The following is a 6,216-nucleotide window of genomic DNA, read 5'->3' on the forward strand; positions in this document are numbered from 1 at the left end:
GCCGCGGCGCGCAGCTGCCCTCAGGCATGTGGACCTCGGTTACACCGACGTGTGGACATGATACTGATGAGATTTGTTTGGGTTTTTTTTCCGTGACACTCTTCTTCCCTGCCTCCCCTTCATCCCTCCGCATGGTCATTGTGTATTGAAGTTACACTTGCTCCCGAGTTAACTCCACGATTGATGTCTGTAGTCTTTTATGTTTCTCTTTGTCCTCACCGTTTCAGCTTCTCTTTCCATTTACATGAAGATGGCTAAAAGAGTTGCTAAACTGTATGTCAGAATGGGGACGGGGGGGTGGTGGTGTGTGAGACAACACCTTTGTCCCAATTCAGTCAACTCAACATTCAGATCACAACAAGCTGTTTTTTCTTTTCTTTTCTTTTTTTTTTTTTGTGACAAAGACGTTTGAAACAAAGGAGCCATTTTAAAAACTGAAAGAAATTTATTTTGTAGCTTGCATGCTTTTGTAAATCCAGGTTTTCATTCTTCTCTCTTCTGCTCCAGCCCCCGCTATCCTAATTTATCCTAAAATGAAGCAGAATAGAAGAAATGGCATCTCTTAAATCCTGCATAATCCCTATGCACTACAGCAAGCTTACTGTTTACCTTCTCTTTCAAACATTTCGTTATGCATTTTTAAAGAACATTATTTTGTACTGGTAGATCCGTGAATAGTTGAAGCAATTGAGTGTGCTTGTGATAAGAACATCTCGTTGCCCTAAGACAAGAACAGCAAAAGACTCGTAGTGTGCAGTAATTTGGTAGGTGTCACATACTTAATGTCTGTTTAGCAAAGAGGCAGTACAGAGGAGACTTACTGGTACTTAAGAGAGCCTGCTTTTCTTCGACTTTCTTTAAAAAATGTGGACCACTGCATTTCCAAACTGAACAGGTGGAGTTACATCTAGAAATATCTTTTGACTTGATCAAGTCTCATAACTTGCATATCATTTTAAGCAGCATTTTAACTAAAACTAATGTGAAACCACATTGCTGTAACAATTGACTTATCACCAAGCCTAATAGATGCTCAGAGACAGGAAGCCTATGATTTTCAGGAGTGAAATCATGTGACAGCATCTGATGCTGTATGTATCACTCTAGACAGAAAACCAGCAGAAAATATTTCCAGGAAAGCACTAAACAATGGAAAAATAATGTAACAGAATACATTTGCTAACTTTCCTGCAGGTTCACCGATTAGCGGAATATGTTTTGCTGTATGTGTGAAACGTGATAGGGCAAAGCATAGAACCAAAGTATCTACGAATCCTTTGCCTGCTCAGCTCTTGAGACAGGGCTTTATTAGCTGTGGCACAGCATCTCATTAGCTGTGCTGACACTTGTGAACCCAAGAATTGCCTCTGATCAAACATCTTTCTGTCACTCTTGCTTGTGAATTACTGTCCCTTGAGCTAGGCTATACTTAAGCGGGGAAACTTCAGGACCACATTGCGTTAGGAGGTTATTTTGTTATCTGTAATTTCCCCTGCACAAACAGTCTTCCTGGTGCTTGCAGTGATGGAAGCAGAGAAAATTCTGTTGCAAAAATGCTACTGTGTGTAGGGCTCTAGACTGCTGCTAGTATTTAAATCATCTTGTATTTTAAAGGTGTTCAGAGAACTTGTACTTACAGTTAAGCTGTGATCAGCTGTAACCAATGTTAACAAAAATTTTGTTTAGTTGTACAGACAGGGCATAAATGCTATACAGAGCCAGGCAAGCTTTATTTTTCCCAAGGGGTCATTTGAAATGTTAGCAGAAAATTGCGGAAAGAGCAAGTTTGGGCTGCCTGGAGATCAAATCTTCTTGAATTTAATGCCCTATGGCTCATGAGACTATTTATTTTATTTTTTTAAATTAACATCTTTTTTCATTGGAAAGCTTGTTTTATTTAAGATTCCTTTGAAATCTTTTGCTTGGTGATGTAGGCCAAAAGGCTGCATGAACTATCTGTTAACCTCCTTGAATGCAGGCTTTGGGTGGGAAGCAAGAAGAGTAAACTCCGAGGTAGGGTTTGCTGGAATACTGGGAAGGAAACAAGGTGGTGAGATTCCAATCCGGAAAGAAGAATAAAGTAAGGAAAAATTAAAAATGAGAGTGAGGTAGAGAGATGTGGAGAACAGTTGTGGTAGTGCAGGACTGAGGCTATGGTTTGGGCTTAGCATCCTCAGCATCCATGTAACATGATACGAGTTCAGTCAAGTAAGTGAGCCTGAGTGAGAAGCTGTGCTGCACCGCAGGATTTGTCAAGACTGAGCCCAAGGTGGAAACTGCTTGTTCCTGTCAGGTGGTGGAAAAAGTAGTCTGACAGCAGAGGCTGCGGGAACAGCTTCCTCAGTTGCATTTTGGACTGTGGGAGCACTCCTTTTCAAGGAAAAACAAGCATTTTAGTGGTAAACTGACCTGTTTGACTTATCCATAATTTGTTTCAAGCCAGTGTTTACACCAGCGATTTGGCTTCCGTCCAGCTTGAGTATCTGACACATCCTCTGGAACCTTCTCCAGTTGCTTCGTGCTGTCTCCTGTATCATAGCAGTCTCACTACAAGAGACCTGAGCTCTCCCAATGAAGCTAAACCAGGAGTCCTGCTCTGGGAGCCCTCCCAGTTGATTACTGAGTCTTGCATGGACAATACTGATTTCTTAAAAGTACCTCTCAGCTGTAATTGAGTGAACATTTCTCATCCACTTTAGCATAAAACTAATGAAGAGCCCCACACAAAGTTTGTAGTTTCAGACATATTTAGCAGTTTTATTCTGGAGTGCTATATCCCACTCCCCTTCAAAATGCAAGCAAATGCTTCTCAGCTTTCTGTTACAGCTGAGAGGCCCTTGAAGAAGATAGTTTCCAGCTCTTATAGTAGGTATAGTACCTGAGTGGAACCAAGTGGTTGGGCGTGGTGTTTTTAACATGTCCTAAACTGTCTGCAGATCCCCAGGCTGAGCTTCAGCCAGCTATAGTCACAGATGTACAAAGGAGCCTGGAGAACGGGAGAAATACAGGAGGTGCAAAGACTGGAATTGAAAACAATCGGCAGATTGAGCAGGTGAATTTGCAACTTCTTAGAGCAGATGTAGGAGGTACAGGATACTGTGGTCCCCTTGGCTGTGTCTATAGGAAACTGCGTACCTGTGAGCTCTCCCCTCTCTGGTGGTATTGAATTACTAGAATTACTGCATTATTATTATTACGTATAGGTATTATTGAATACCTAGAATTACTTCACAGGCATTTTTAGTGTTAATATATGTATCTACGCTAAAGTTTTGGCTGAGAAAGAGAGTGTGTTTTTGAAGCAAATGTCCCAGTTGTCCCTGCCTTTTTGTTCTTTATCTCATTTTGTGAACTAGTCTTGGAGCACCTGAGAATAAATGGGAGGAACTGTGCTGGGAGCACACCAACTGCAACTTGGCATTCAGTCCCAGGGACCAGGTTGGAGCTGCTCCAATATCTGTACTGGGTGTTTTGTTTCAAAAACAAACAGCGTTTCCCCCATCTATGCAGTTTCAATTTCACATGCTTGGCACCATTTTTTTCGTTGGCAGAGCCGCTTCTGTTGGTCCGTGCTATGCACTGATGTAGCTGTAGCTCCGGTGGTAGGTATGTATTTTGCTTCTCCAGGGAAGATTGCTCAGGTAGAGAGATTAAGGGACAGGACCAAACCCAAGAAAATGAGTTGTATGACATCCTGTCTCCACAGCTCCCTGTATCATGCTGCTCATCCACTCAGTTAACGGTCTTCTGAAGGTGCCTAAAGAAGAAAGGCTGTTTCTGTAAAGAATGCTTATTTAGGACTGTGTACAACTGGCTATCAATTTCACAAACGTAGGTCTTATTCCTTAGCGTATACACCATCTGCCACACAAACACATATTGTGTGCCTGTGTCGGAGTCTGCCAAAAGTGAACTGAGAAATTTCTTAGAACCCCAAAATTGTGATGCTACTGGAATCAGCATATTAAGCAAGAGCTCCTGTGGCCACTTCCAGATTGCACTAATGGAAAACAGTTTTGCCTCCAACTTTTTTTTTCTTTTTAGTACTTATTTATATATTTAAAACCAAAAAGAAATCCCTACCTTTCATTGTTCTTCAGGATGCTTCAGGTATTGAGACTTGTCCATGGTGTAGCAGCAGTTTGTTACTGCACTGATAATGCCTGTACAACTAGGTGGGCGTGCAGGTGATAGGAATTGGGCACCTTAGTATGCAGCAGTCCTGTGGTCATGGAAACTGTAGTCCTCTTCCATAGCTCTGGTAGGCAGTTATAAGAGCAAGTCTCTTATTCCCTCTCCCACTCTGCTTTCACAAAGCCACATCCATATCAACATTGGCTTGGATGCATGCCATCAAACAGGTTGTGCCTCTGAAACACTAAGATCAATGTGGGGTTTGTTAAATTTGGGCTTGCTAGGCCTTCACGCTGCCAGTGTTAAGGCAGCCTGACAGGAACAGATGGATGGAAGGAGGAAAAGAAGAGTTCTTGCTGGAGGAAGGGAGAGGAGGGAAAGAAGAAAGGAAGGGAGAGGAGGAATGATGCTTCCAGAGGGAGAGATGAAAAACAGGAGATACCCTGGGCACAAATTAAGAAAAAGCCATGCAATGTGGTGCAACTGTTTGGTGGGGGACCACAACAATATCTCTAAGGATCTGAAATAGTCATCATGTTCTTTGAACCTGACCACCTACAGTACAAATGTTTTGGATCACGGCTTATTGTTTTTATACATAATCTTTGGAGCCTTTAGGCACCTATAGGCTAATGAGATCCCCTAGAACTGCTGGACTGAGATTTTACCTTTGTAAGGGAAAAATTTTTCTTCATATTTTTTTAATATACTAGAGCCTGTTTCAGCTGGAGTGACTTTTCTTCCCAACCCCCCTTATTTATCATGCTGTAGGGATTATTTGAAACTCTGGGGATATTTTTTTTCCAGAGTGGGAGTTGAGTGCTGCAAAATGAGCAAGGGAGTGCTCTTGTGCATCTTGAACATCCAGTTAACATCATATGCAAGCCAAACAATTTGGGACTAGATCTGAAGCATGAAAGATGAGATTGTGGTTACCGTTCAGTCCAAAAATTAACCCAACAGCAACAACACAACCCACTGAAAACAACCAACCCACCGAGTCAGGAGAAAATTTGGGTCTGCACATTATGCTCTATCATACATGTTGCCATCTCAAGAATGAGATCAGTTCATCTTACTGAATTATTATGCGGGTATCTGCTGCTAGTGTTCTGGAAACTTGTTTTATTTTCTTTTAGAAATATTTCTAACTCACTTTACACTTACAAGGCAAAGGGTAGAACTATAAAAAATGTATACCCCATTATTCTAAGTAGAAAGAGAACTGAAGGAAGAAGACTTTGTGTTGCATTGTGTTAAGAATAAGTGTGTTATGCCAGTGCTGTCAGTCATCCTGTCCTAGTTTGTATTCTTCATGGCTTTGTGCTGTTCTCCTCCCCCTCGGTACAGGAACAGTTTCCAACGGTCTTCATATCTCTTCTTTCTCTTCTCTTCCCATGTTGTCTTCTCCCCTCTTTCCAATTTTCTGCTATCAAATCTTTGCCAGCATCCTTTTCTATCTGAGACTGGGCACCTAAAAGAAAGCAAATGCCTGGTAGGACTGAGCAAGAAGTGGCAGAGGGAAGGAGAGCACCATGGTACCTCATGCTTCCCTTGCCACTGACTTTTTTCCTACTTGTTTGATCAAAGGCATCTTGTGCAGTTACCACCTAAGGATGGTTCCTGGGCCATGCCTGAAAGTGTGTTTTGTAAGTCTTTCTTATCAGCTGGTATTTTTTGACTTTCAAACCATTCTTTCCATCTTTACTTCTGCAGATCTTCTTCTCTTCATTTTGCTCCATCATGTTAGAGGGGTGTTTGTGTTACTGTATCCCTCCTTGCTAAGAATGTCCCTGTTGCCAATCTCTATCCTAGCTTGCTTTCTCTGCTACTTATAGAAGTAGTGCTTGATTTTGGTGCTGCTTGGAGTTAGCTTAAACTACAGAAGGGTGTAGTGAGTCTTGATACAGTCACTTTTGCAGTTGTTCACAGCCCTTGTTAATGGAAATTTGGTAAGATGCTTGTAACTCTTCCAGGTTGAAGAGTTGACTGGTAGATGCTGGTACATAGGCCTGTCTGAACAACAGATTTGGGAAGATGACCCTAAAGTGATTTTTTTTTTTTTTTTTTTTTTTTTTTTTT

At 41.7% G+C, this 6,216-nt stretch overlaps 1 protein-coding gene across 1 annotated transcript in view; it reads left to right on the forward strand.

Annotated features, from left to right (window-relative positions):
- ELMOD1 (ELMO domain containing 1) overlaps window positions 1-6,216 on the forward strand; it is a 48,214-nt gene that overhangs the window by 404 nt on the left and 41,594 nt on the right. The window lies entirely within an intron of this gene.

This window comes from Athene cunicularia (genome assembly GCF_003259725.1).
Source record: "Athene cunicularia isolate RWA chromosome 1 unlocalized genomic scaffold, athCun1 chr1_part1, whole genome shotgun sequence".
Lineage (NCBI taxonomy): Eukaryota > Metazoa > Chordata > Aves > Strigiformes > Strigidae > Athene > Athene cunicularia.